Source organism: Asterias rubens, chromosome 8 (genome assembly GCF_902459465.1).
Source record: "Asterias rubens chromosome 8, eAstRub1.3, whole genome shotgun sequence".
Taxonomy (NCBI): domain Eukaryota; kingdom Metazoa; phylum Echinodermata; class Asteroidea; order Forcipulatida; family Asteriidae; genus Asterias; species Asterias rubens.
In genome coordinates this window covers 13,907,512-13,921,866 of record NC_047069.1, presented here as the reverse complement: position 1 = coordinate 13,921,866, position 14,355 = coordinate 13,907,512, and positions in this window count along the sequence as shown.

Below are 14,355 nucleotides of genomic sequence, written 5' to 3'. Positions count from 1 at the left end.
TACCTCGTGTAAGAGCGCTATATACATGTATTTTATTATTATTATTATTATTATTATTATTATTATTATTATTATTATTATTATTATTATTATTATTATTATTATTATTATACTGCCCTCGACCACGTTACAAATCACTACATTTAGTGATTTGTGATTTATATCAACATATTGTGATATTGACGACTTATCCTAGATGAATATTGGTGCATTGGAGCCCCCGGTGACCTATAAACATGTAAGAACATTCAACAAAGAAGAACGAACGAAATAAGTGAAGGAACATTACATCTCATGAATTGGGGAAACAGGATTGCATGACCTCGCTCTGAGGTCTCAGAACCAATGAGTATTTCGACAGAGGAACGATTCGTTTTAAGATCGGGTACAGTGACCAAAGAGTACAACGTGCAGGGCCTTTTGTATACAGTTATGTTATGCAAATGACGTACACTTTTGAACATCAGGGTTATATGTGCATTTTGACTCCACATAACTACCGTCTGTTTCCATGATCGTAATGTCCAATATACTAGGTCCAATACTGAAAACAAAATTACTGTAATGAAAACTACCTGGTCATAAGTACCCAGATTCTGTGTCCAAGGAGGCCAGGGGTCGATTTCACAAAGAGTTAGGACCAGTCCTAACTTAGGACTAGTCCTAGGAGATATACAAATTGCATGGATAGTCCTAAGTTAGGACGAGTAACTGGTCCTAACTCGAGATAAGACTAGTCCTAACTCTTTGTGAAATCCACCCCTGATCCATTGCTGTGTCAGGTTGATCCGTAAACTGGTTATGCAGGGGATTTCAACTCAGCTTCTGCAATCAGTTTAAGCCGTTTCTGTTACAGAGTGTGGGTCACACTGACCCAGAAATGAGCCAGTCTCCCTATACACTGATGTAGACTTCGGATCTGTGATACCCATTTTCATTATGCGGAATAAAGCCATGCACATCTTCAAAAGAAGGCAAAGACTGGTGACTCAAACCACAAAACAATCCGTGAGCAATATATATCGCCTTTGCTCTAGCACGAACCGGGCTTCCAATCTTAATGTCATTGTTTCTAAAGTCTGGTTTAAACTCAATATGTGTGTGTCTGTTTCCTATCGCACTTGAGATGGCTTTGATATATTATTTCCCCCTATAACAATTTACACAACACCCCTCCAAACAATATTTGTCAAGCAGCATTAGAGTAAATAGTTGTGGCCATGTACTTATCACGAAATCCTAGATACAACCACGAACGTGACCACAACAGACATATCTAGGCTTAAAATTATTGCAGAATGTTTACAAAGCGTGGCCTCAGCAAGCCCGACGATACTATACCAGATATACCTTGTCTGTGTTTTGTTCTTCAAATCACGATTGTTGAATCACCCGAACACATACACGCGATCAATCCAAAGGAAAGTTATGAATAATGTTTGATCTCCTTATGTACGCCGACAGACGGACTTATTCCAATTGTTTTACGGTTATATCTTCGAGCATTCTTCATAATACACAGGAGGAATTTTCAGAGTTAAGTGATTAATGTCAGGTCGCTCGGACAGGGACATGTTTTTTCCAATACTGACATTTGAATGTTGCCGATTGCCCTTTCCACTGGATTACAATGTTTAGACATGCGAATACAGTTGCAATCTTTTAGCGGATTTAAATGCACAACGTGGGGGAAAAAAGGGGCAAACTTATCAACGCCACTTTTACTATCCGGTGCATGAAAGTAGGTCAATTTATGTGAGGGAGCCACCTCAACATGCAACAGCATTAGCGGTCAACAAGTTCAACGGAATGTGTCCAACTGCATCAATGAATTAAGTATACATACCATGTATTGCGACATATTTAGGAATGACTTTTAAATCGCAAGAGAAGTTTAGCGAAAACTTTGCTCGCAATATGCGTGTGGATTATTCCTGACAACAAGAACACAACGATCACGATTGCATTATAGATAAACTGTGCACGAATTCGAAGACTTTCACAATAAAGCTCAATTCCATTTTGAGGTTGTCCGAATACATTTGGGGATGACCGATTCCATTTGGGGATGTTGGCCTAATTGAGAGTGATATCACTATATGCGATGATGTCTGACCGTAATGAGAAATCCCGTATGGCAACGTCGATCCCGAACCTATAGTTCCTTTTCATTAGTCCCATTTCCCTTATTTTCAGGAAGGCGTCAAAATGAAGCCTGCGGGTTTAGATAAATCCCGGATAGAACAAAATTGGGAAAGTCGAGTTTGAAATAAGAGGAAACCAATGAGGCAACTCACATACTTTTAGGCAGAGAGGGATGACTGCTCCTATCCACTAGGAAATCTGAGTTAAGTACCAGCCGACTTTCCAAAGAGGCGAAAGATATAGATATCCAGTTCCTGAAAAAGAAATTGAGGTAAGTAATGATGCCGTTTTGTGATGGAAACGATTCTGACAATGCTTAAAGACCCTGGACACTATTGGAAACTGACAAAGACCAGTCTTTTCACTCGGTGTATCTCAACATACCATAACAAACCAGTGAAAATTTGAACTCAATTGGTCGTCGAAGTTGCGAGAGAATAACGGAAGAAAGAACGTTGTTGTTGCACAAGTTTCGTGTTTTCAGATGCTTGATTTCGAGCCCTCAAAATCAAATTTTGATGTCTCGAAGTCAAATTCAAATATTGTTTTAGTGAGAAATTACTTCTTTCACAAAAACTACGTTACTTCAGAGGGAGCCGTTTCCGCGCAATGTTTTATGCTATCAACAGCTCCCCATTGATCGTTAACAAGTAAGCTTTCAGTGCTAAAAATTATTTCGAGTGATTACCGATAGTGTCTAGTGCCTTTAAAGGCAATGATGTTCATACTGTAAATATACACAGTATGACATTTTTCCTGAAAATACTGCATTTTAAGCTTTAAGAGAGATAGGAGGCTTTTTGATTTGTGCATAATGTTAAGCCTCTCACCGTAGAGTGGTACATGTATTATCCTAAATCCTCAATTTCAATTACAGGTAGGCCAGAACGTGGGCGACTGTGTGTGAGTGTAGGTATTGGTGTTCACAATACAACCAGGGATCTAAAGTTCAAGAGAAAACATTAGTGTTCACGGTTGAGACTCCAAAGGGAAATTCTAAAGACTTAGGCCCAAGTTCATGAAGCTGCTTAAGCAAAATAAAAATTGCTTAAGCACGAAAATAGCTTGCTTATTTTGCACATGGTACTGCTCAAAAACTTCATGCCATACGTGTTTCTTGTGACTTGTATTTAGCTATTGTTTAATTAGCATAATAATTGAGTGGAGTCTTGACCGGTTATTCAATTTTACTAAGCAAGATTTGTTTTGCTTAAGCAAAATTTGTGCTTAAGCAGCTCCACGAAATTGGACCATGGGTGCTCCACAGGGAATTCTGTGAAAAAAAGTCTTTAGGAGGCTCTTACCTACAGGGACAGGGAAGAACAAAAAGATGTTTCCACACCACCACAGGGGTGTAAAAAAGGAAATCGTTGGATGCAAGTGTGTGTGTGCCTCTGCACCTCCGATTTAGGATAAAAGGCTAAACTACAAGCGCATGGATGGTGCATCTCTACACATGTTATAATATTGGTTAACAATATGACGGTACTGGATATTATTTTAGTTTCGAATGACTGGGAATGTCAACTTTCATCCCTTCGTCCGAGCGTAATCGAATTTATTACCAGCTGAAACGCAGGGCGCGTTTACATTCTACATTACACCATGTGATTTGATTTTAGAACTGGAACACATTTGTGGAGGACCATAACAAAGTTGCTCGCAAATTGAATAATAAATTGTTTCAATTGTATGTTATTTTGCCAGACTTTTGTACAGTTTAATCTGATTTTATTTGAGTTTATTATTTGGTTTGAGGTGGTATAAATTGGTGAAGTCCTAGGCCGGTTTGTTTTATCGGGAAAAAAAACTGATAGGGTGACAAAGTGCATTGACAAGTGCTACTTTTTCTTTTTCTTTAAATACTTAACTCCGAAAGAAAAACCAGCTATCTGTCGCAAACTCACCTTACCAACCAAAATGACTGAAACAAAAAATTCAATTTAATTGCAAAACGTTTTGACCCTAGAAGAGTCTTTTCCGAAAGCTATAAATGTCAGCTTTAAAAAAAGACTCTGCTGGAGTCGAAACATTAGGAAATTAATCACATCATTGTTTTCAGAACATGTGTTATGCACGTGATATAACAAAGTTAAGTCACAATCGCCCCCCCCCCCCCCACCACCATTTCAGTCATTATTTTGTTAAAGACTCTTTTGACCGCGTTTGCATTCAGCATTCGTCGAATCTGTTTTATTTCGCTGTTTTCTCACAAAGCGTGGTCGGTCTCAACCGCTTCTGATTTGCGCGGGGGAAAATACTGCTGGCCATGATAATTTCGTGCACGTAACTCTCTGGTTTGATCAGATCGGATGTTGACGCAATTATCCATGACTCTCGCGTCTGGTTGTCAGGGAAAACAACGCCAGGAAACAGAGACAAGGCTCCCGCGGGATCAAGGCAGACACCAAGCCTAGACTGGGAGCTCCATCTTCAAGGCTCATATCATTGGTCGCACGACTGGTCACTGTGAGGTGTTGTTTTGATGATTTATTTTTGAAATAACTTGTATGATTAGAATTGTAGATTGTTTGATATCGAGACACTATGTCGATTAAAAGCCATTTTGTCGTCAAAGAACCACGCTATTTTCTTTCTTTAGACGTAAACAACTGTAAAATAGTCTTTGCCCGATTTCCCTCATCAAGGGAACCAGTCTTATCCCAAATACTTATTTTGATTTTTTTGTTTAGATCTTGAACATATTTATTAAGAATCTCACCTTGTGTCCCTATTGAAATACTAAGCCAATTAAACGAAATACTAAGTTGATCGAAAGAGATAGTAGGTCATTCGAACGACATAATGCGTCGTTCGAACGCGAGATAAAAGGTTTTGCTGCAGAACGAACTATAATTATCATCACGTTCAAACGACTCAGAATTTCGTTTTAGAAACTTTTTTTATCACAGTGTTTAAAAACATTGTGAGAAACGACTCCCTATGAAGTAACGTAGCATTGAGAAAGAGGTAGTTTCGATGACAAATTGAGCAACAATTTTTACAGATTTTGTTTTGTATGCTTATGTTGGGATACACCAAGTGAGAAATACGGGTATTTGCCTTTAATATCAATCTATAGCTCTTTGTAAAAAAAAACTACTGCCCTCAACGACTCAAAATGTCCACCATTGTCGTAAATGGCAAAGGTTATCCTTGTCCAAAATAACAAGAGTATTCCAAAGATTGGATCAGATTTTTGTTTCTAAGATCAAAAAAGAAAAAATGATCGTGTTCCAACTTTTTTTTATAGTTATGGCAACAATAAAATCCACACTCAGTCTAGGACGTGGAAAAACAACTTGTTTCCTTGGAATTATAATGTAAAGGTGTAAAATATTATGTGGGCTCAATAAACCTGACGTGTTCCTAATCCCTTTCTTTGCAAATGTTTCTTTGTGTGTGATATACAAGGTGTCAGCACCTGTTATTTCTGGTTTATTTTTTAGTCAAGACGCAATAACATCTTCAAACTTTGATATCAAAACCTAGAAAAAGATGTTTATAGATCGTCAATAATGAATAATTGAACGAACCTGACGCTCATATCCTAGTTTTGAAATGACCTTAGCAAGTCTCCTGCGTATTCAAACAATGGCACACGCAAAGCACGTGATTTTGGTTTACTTCTCACGAAAACTCATTAATGTTCCCGAAAGGGTTGTTGGCAAGTTTGAATACTCGCTCTTTTCTTTGGTGTGGACGTGCATTCATTGTCGTGGTCCTTGTCAGCAAAGAGAGTGTCATGTCTCAGGAGGCAATACTAACAAGCACACGGGAAATACAGCCACTCTCCTCGAGTGATCTATAAAGGGTATATACATTTTCATTTCAATGTTCTGATGATTTCTTGGGAAAGGTGTGACACTGTAAGAACAGCGTCCCTTGCTTTTGAAGTGTTCCTCTTGCATGATGCATATAGCTGCCTCCAAGCCGATTGTAAAAATTGCAACGCCAAGTAATTTAACCAGGCCTTCCGAGTATGACCCTTTAGATCCATCGAAACTGCAACTCAATATTTAAAGATTAAAGACACTGCCACACTATTGGTAATTGTCAAAGACCAGTCTTCTCACTTGGTGTATCTCAACATATTCATAAAATAACAAACCTGTGAAAATTTGAGCTCAATTGATCGTCGAAGTTGCGAGATTATAATGAAAGAAAAAAAAACACCTTGTCACACGAAGTTATTTAGATGGTTGATTTCGAGACTTCAAATTCAAAATCTGAGGTCTCGTGGAGAATTACTTCTTTCTCGAAAACTACATCACTTCATCAGAGGGAGCCGTTTCTCACAATGTTTTATACTTAGTCAACCTCTCCCCATAACATCATACAACATAAAAATTCAACTGATAAAGATCATCAGTATCAATCTTCCAGAGAAAAAATATCATGTGAAGACCCGATACGTTGCTAATTCCTTTCATAAATCAAAAACTCCCTTTTTGTCACTGATGGAACGTGACTTGAATGAAATGAATTTCTCACAACATATTTTTTTCTTTCTTTTTTTTCTTTCTTCTTTCTTCAAGATAGTAATCAAAATACTCCTCTTACAAAAAATTAGTACATCTTAATACAAAATTAAACTTGTTCCAGAACAGGATAATATCATTCATTATACGCTGTGCAGTTTTGCTCAAAACACCTCTGGCACCGGTGCCTTTGGGTGTGTAGATGACCCCAATTCGGGTGTTCGCTGTGACCTCGTGGTTAGGGATTCCCAACAATCCATCTCTCCTTCTTCGCCCACAGTTAGTCATTCCCTTTCTCGTTTCAGTCACATTGATCACAGTAATGTAGCATTCCAGTGTGGTGATTGTGCAGGCACGGGGGTACCCAATCCCAGTGGTGACATTCACGTAACACGCAACGCCGCACACTCAGCCTCTCCACATCCTCGCGTCTACTACAATAAAGGACTTCTTAACATTAATATTAGCCCGATGGTGTTACGTTACGTCTCTGTTGATTTTCCATCAGGAAATCTCGTACGGTGAAGAGGTTTGGCCCAGATGAACCCCCGGCGCATCCAGACCAAATTGAGACGATTTGGAGAGGGTAGTCAAGAGGTCCGGATCCCGGTCGGTTGGCGACGAAATTAGTGGTCAACTTTTCCAGAAAACACTTTACGCTAATGGACTTATAAACACAAATATTTGGCCAGCTTTGGATGAGAGAGAAAGGAGGGGAAAGTTAATGGATTATTGAGATCTGTGGATGAAGAGGACACACGCGGAAGATGAAACTTAACGGGACACTTGATGCTCTGGTTTATCACAAGACAAAGCCACTATATGAATTAACGCACACATTTTCGACAGAAATTCGTCTTCAAACAATGCTGTTTGATCTGATAGAATGAAGGTTCCGGGTATTGCGTTTTTTTTAATATTTTCGAAAGGATTTAATTTTAAAGGAAAAAAACGACGATGATTAGGAATTGTGATACTGTTAAACGTTTATTATGAAATATTTGGAACATCAGAAAGCCTTCAGATGACAGAATATTATGTTTTAACTCAATACTCACTTAGTACTTCCCATGCATGCTCACCTTATATTGCTGAACAATTTAAGAAGAAATGTTGTGAAATTTTGGTCACTATTGGGTTAAACGACTTTGGTTGTGTGTAATTTAAAACAATATACAAGGGTAACAAAAACTGTACCCGAAATTGTTATAGGAAATCTTAATAGCTTAACACCAAGTTTCAAATCACTCAATAAGTGGGTAAAACATGTTTTGAGCCTCAATCAGTGCGTATTTTTTTTTAACATAAAGTGGTTAGAAGTGGGTTCGAATCCCACCGACTAATATTATGCCTGTGATTGGGTTCACATTACTCGGGTAAGTACTGAGTATACAGTGCTATACACATCGGTGTAAATGGGTGCAAAAAGGGAATGTTCCTTAATCCCGATGCAAATTTAACATCTACGCCAAAGTTGTAAGAAGTAAACTAAATGGGGCAAACTGCTCGACATGGAAATATTTCCCCGTAGTGCAAATGTCTGTCATAATAAGTACGCATAATTATATTGTGCTAAGCTCCCTTTTCCGTGTAACACCACTCCCCGTCAAATGCTATTTAATGATGTAAATAATATGAAGCATACATCTTGATTGGTATTTTACCAGAAAAAGTTAAAACTCAAGGCGAAGACCGGCCGAAGTGCTGTATAAATTTGCCGACCCACCTGGCCGACTTCGTCTACACGTGCCTCGTCAGGTCTATCGACTGTTAATGTGCTCGCGTGGGAGTACATGCCGTTTTCATCTGTGCACCAATCCATTTTGGTCACCAGACAATTTGTGCCCGCAGATACGAGCGGGTTTTTTTGGTGGTAAAATGTAAAGTCAGGCTACATTAAGGGCTCGGGCTACATTTAGGTGCCGCACACACGTCTGCACCCGTCGCAGCCTGCCGCAAGTAAGTATATACTTTGCTTGGTTTATTTCTTAATAATTCAGCGTTCAGTTTTGGTCTATTGTCATTATCTTAATGTTTGTGCCAGCTCGGAGTTTAATGATTTTAATTTAATGTGGCGTTTTGTACTTTTATATGTTATTATCTTCATTTTTAAAATTCATGCTTTTATTTTCTGTATTTTTATAAATATGTATGCTTTTAGTTGGAGGGGTCTGGGAGGGCACATCGCTTTGATGACAGTTTTTATAACTTTTGCCTTACCCTGGACGGCCCCTGCCAACAAAGAATTATGTCCGAAGATTGAAAATAAATAACAGATTCAGCTAGAACTTGTGGACGTCTAGAATGTGCCTAATACCAACAGTAATTTCTTATTCACTGAGACTTGTACCCTTATAGTATCTCAGGTGGTGATAAATAATCATAACCTAAAATTAATAAAAAAGATGATTTAAATTATATATACAATACAAGATCCAGATTCCCATTAGTGTAAGCCTCTCCTTTATCACCAAATGCACACCCAACACTGCTGCTTAGTTTTCAACTGATGGCAATGGCACAAGTTTTCATTCTGCGTAAAAGGATTTGGATACTTTTTGTAACACAAAACACAATGTCCACTAAACATTAAACCTACACCGTTTGAAGATAGTAGAAAGCTAACCTTAATGTAGTTTTTGAAAAATTAGTAAAACAATGTCATGAAAATACGTGTTTACATGCTAAAATAATTTTCGTATCATGACCATGAGACACAAATCATTTTTCTGACATTGTTTAATTCATTTCTAAAAAACTACAGCACCTCAGCACGTAATATTTTTAGGGAAGCTTTCTACTATCTTTATCTTCAAACTGTGTAAGTTTAGTGTAAATCTGTGGACATTGTGTTTTTTTGTCCTACAAAAAGTACCTAAACCTTTAATAGGTGCCGCTGGTCACCGTGAGGAAGACCGAGTAGAGGCAAGGACTGCGTGTTTCATACAATTAATTCTGCACATACATACTATTCCCTATAGCCATTAAAACGGGATTAAATTTAGTCATATTTTTTGTTTTAAAAAATATAATTTTAGTCGAGTCGGCTACAGTGAATTCTCCAAAGACGAAAATGTGTCACAATGCAATCAACTGTTTCCTCTTTGTTACATTCAAAATAGGAACATGGTATACTCTTTGAGAAAGTGAACTAACAAAGAAAAACAAAAGTACCAGTAGTGTTCCAAAATCCATTGTGTTACTCAGCAAGACTCCAAAAGCACCATTAAGTGTCCTCTCACACAAACGCTTGAAACTAATAATCAAATAAAAAATTTTTGTTTTTAAGAAATGGGTCTTCTAAAAGAAGCTTCATTGTACACAGCAGAGTGCTGAATGTCGACAAGAACATCGAGCCGTCTTGGGATGTCCACCTACTTTATAAAGTAGGAATGGAATCAGTCTACTTTAATCAGAGAAAATTCAGTGCCGTATAGCTTTAATCCGTATAGAAATGTAACAGCATTAATTTCACAAGCCCTGCTTTTTATTCAATTCAATTGTCATGTCCATGTTTCCTGTATTTGTTTTTCTTTTCTTCTACGTTATCTAAGACTTTCTAATGGGTATAGACATAAATTTATATGGAAACCGTGTGCTCTTTTCTTTGTATATTACTTTAATATAGATACACGTCCATAAATCGTGTATATTGTATACAGAGGTTTTATTTTTGTCTCTCGTAATTGAAAGCTGTACGTTTCACAATCTGCGTCCTTCGTTTAGAAACGTTTGTGGGTGTGAAACTCAATTATTGCAATAGAAACCGGTAATGTTTGTAGACAACTGAAGTCTATTTTTCATTCGGGAAAAAAGGCCATCTTGGGAATGTGTAATTTCCCATTCCATTTTCAACGTTGTCGTTATCTGTTTGTGGTCTTAATTTGCCCAAGAAAAGCGACATCTATGGGGGAATCTGACCTGAATCAAGGGCAAGACAGAACCAATTTTCCTAGAAATACCGTACGCATTCAGAAAAACAAACATGCTTGTATGGCGGGTAACCTTATTACGAGTGATGTAACTTGGAGCTGGAATACTCTGTGTTTTGCAAATGAAGATTCTATCGAAACTGCTGAGCAAATTAAGGAACTATAGCATGTATGCGGGACAGGCCCGTGGTAGGTTTCCTGCGCAAGAGTGAGTGCAACGACGTTCCGGAATTTCCTTGCACCTGTTAATTGGTGCTTTTTATATAAATTGTCATCTGTTTTCTGTTTTAAACCTTTTCACCTAAGTTTTTTTTTTTTTTTTTTTTACTAATGTGCGTCATCAGATGAGAATACGGAATCATGAATTGAACCACGCGGCACAAACAGTTACCTCTTATAATTGAACGTTTGCATTCTCATTAGGACGAGCAGATCCAGTGCCTCCAGTCTCAAGGACTATTATCTTCTCTGGGCTCAACTGTAATTACAACCAAGTAATCGAATCGACAGACAGGAAGAGAATACAAATGGACACCAGATCAAAGGAACCGCAGACTTTGAAACTGACCTTTCCCGGTGACTTTCCAATTAGAACTGAAAGTGAATCAGTTTGGTATCGATTGGTGACGTCAGAGTCGATATCCCGCTTCGGGATGTATTGTAAAAGTTCACCACCACCGGGCACCTGTTTCCTAATTTCTCATCAGAATGATACATGATTACATCCCAACACATGTTTGAGAAGAAGTTCAATAATCGGAAACAACAGACGTGAGAAAAACATTTGGCAGTATCTCGGTACACTGGTATAGACCGATCCATTTAGCTCCGCCCCAATGCGTATTGACCAATTACAACGCAACGAAGGTCCGACATGCGTGCGCGTATGCTTGGCGCGCGCGGCAGAGTTGTGCATTGAAAGGCATTGGAGAGGCTCACGTGTTCTTGCTCACACGTGCGTCGTGGGTGGAGCCTAATGGATCGGTCTATTTACAAATAAAGAGAAATAACCATCCATTTCATAGGCGTGAATGACTTTAAGCATTGTAGTTCTAGGTGTGGTCAAGGGCTACGTACTAGGCGTAAATGGTCAAGGGCTTTGTAAATGGTGTTGGTCTATACGCATTTCTAGCCGTAAATGCTTTTGGCTATACGTCTATCTTTTTAGCGAACATGATTTCTGTCAGCGTAATTTTAGTCGTATGATGACTTGGGGCTACGTGATCGAGCCGTTTATGGGTCGAGACTACGTATTTCAAGGCGTAATTATGATTTGACGCTACGTTATCTAAGTCGTACATGGATTAAGGCTACGCAATTCTAGGCGTAGATGATTTGAGACTACGCAATCTTAGACTACGTAAATACATAGAATAAACAGCAGTGTGGTGCAGTGAGCTAGCCCGGGGAAAAACCTCAGATTCTCCCCGCGCAGGCAAAGCCTCAAATCCTATAATATTTGTAGCCTCTTGTTTACTCGGGGGGTTATCAAGAATACCATCACATTCTAAGGCGGTGTTGACCATCCAGAATCATACGTCTTATATTTAGAAAACCAAGTACAACAATTCAGGTGAACTAAAGTGCAGATTCCAGGTGCTCCACACTCTTGATTTTCCCGATCATAGGAAGAAGATTAAATCCTTCTTAGAAACCATCTGAACTCCTTGGGCAGTATTAGTCCCAGCTGCTGCACGTACGTCGCTCCCCTGGCGGCACCTCGCAAAACACGTCATATACCCTCAATAAAACAGCCCTGGGGAATAGCTGCCTTTAGACGGTTAGAGAGGAAGAGGGAAGGGGGGGTATTCGATCTACATTCAACCCCTTATAGATCGAAGCTAATTGGTAAAGACCATCTCACTAGGACACACACCGTAGTGCTTCGCCAACTCGTCCGTATACATCAGTCCAAATGCAATTATACACGCCTATATCGTCCAACAGTGTTAGTCTACTTCGTGAAATAAGCCACTAAGCCTGCTGTTGAGCTTTGCTTATTCCAAATTCCAACCAACTATTAAAGGAGGAAGAGGAGGAGGAGGAGGAAGAGGAGGAAGAGGAGGAGGGGGAGGAGGGGGAGGAGGGGGAGGAGGAGTAAGGGTCATTACAAACAACTCAACCATATCTAGACCGTCAAAGAGTGGCCATGGACGTTCATGACCATTTTGGGGGTAGGCAAGATTCCACGCTGTTAATTGTATTACTGTACATATGACACCCCTATCACAAAATTTACACAATGTATTTCCAATAAAGATTATCACTGAAGATTAAAGCACTTCATGTGTTAACACTCGATATAAAACAACATGCAGATATATATCAAAGAGCCAAGAGCGATCATTTGCGTCATGACTTTAATGTCAGCATTTTCCTATAGCACGCCGCAGTTCCAGTTTGCCCTATTGTCATGCTCTGGAGTTGCCGAGAGCATTCAATGAAAAAGACCATTTGTCCAGGGAGTTGATTGCAAGATTGAAATTTTCCCCATGTGGGAAAAAGCCCAGCCGGGCTGAGCGAAAAAAGGGAAAAGACTCTTTCCCTGCACCATGATTGCACACGGTCAAAACAAAACGATCACCCGCAGCAAGAGTTTCCGTGTTCCTCTTTTTTTAAAGGCATGGATACGTCTGGTAAGGGTCACAGTATTGTCAACTAGTGTTTCCCAACATATTATGCAAACATAGCAAATCTCTGAATTTTGTTGGACTAAATTGGTCATCAAATCTGCAATATAATAATGACGAAATAAAAGCAGCCATTTGCATTACTTTGTGTGCTTTCAGAGGCATAGGCCTAATGAAATGCTTCGGCTGAAGTCTGGAGTGATCAACTTTACCTCTTTCTCAAAAAAACTACGTTACTTCACAATGAGGCGTTTCTCAAAATGTTTAATAATATCAACAGCCATCCATTGCTCATTACACCAAGTAATTGTTTATGCTAACAATTATTTTGAGTAATATTACTAATAGTGTCCCATGCCTTTAACTCCATGTGCGATCACAAGATCGTTGTTCGAAGGAGGAAGACTGTGTGCGCTCGGCTCAGTTATATCCAATGCTATCTACTGGAGAAGAAATCTCCCTGAGTCAATCCGTCCAGAAGGAGCCATCGAATTCATATGGGGAGGGTATTTGTGCACCTGCGGACCGACTTTACTCATGGTTGAAAATAACCACGATCCCCTTCAATATACCCGTTTCCAAAGTAGTCATCACAGCCTCACATTATACTCGATGATGCACAAATATAGTAGTTGGGTTTACCGAGGCGAACATTCTAATGTTGTGATGAAGCTTTGTTGGTTTTAAAGTGCATCGGGACGCAGTAAGTATGGACAGATGATGACAAATGACAGAGACTACAATCGGTACAACCTGATCTATCGCCTGAGGGTCATGCCATTTGCAATGTTTAAAGGCGCCTGTAGTTAATTCAATGTTCTAACATTCTGAAATTGTGCTGACTCTTTGTTGGTTAACTGGACACTTTAGTGGTAATTACTCAAAATAATTGTTAGCATAAAACTTGGTAATGAGCAGTGGAGAGCTGTTGATAATGTAAAATATTGTGAGAAACACCTCCCTCTGAATATTATTATTTTGTTTTTTAAAGAAGAAATTTCTTACACAAATAATTAAATACTTCGGCTGAAGCAAGCCTTTTATTCCCCACAGGGATGTTTTTTCTTTCATTATTATCTCGCAACTTCGACAACCAATATCGAGTTCAAATATTCACAGCTTTGTTATTTGATGCATATGTTGGGATACACCGAGTGGGAAGACTGG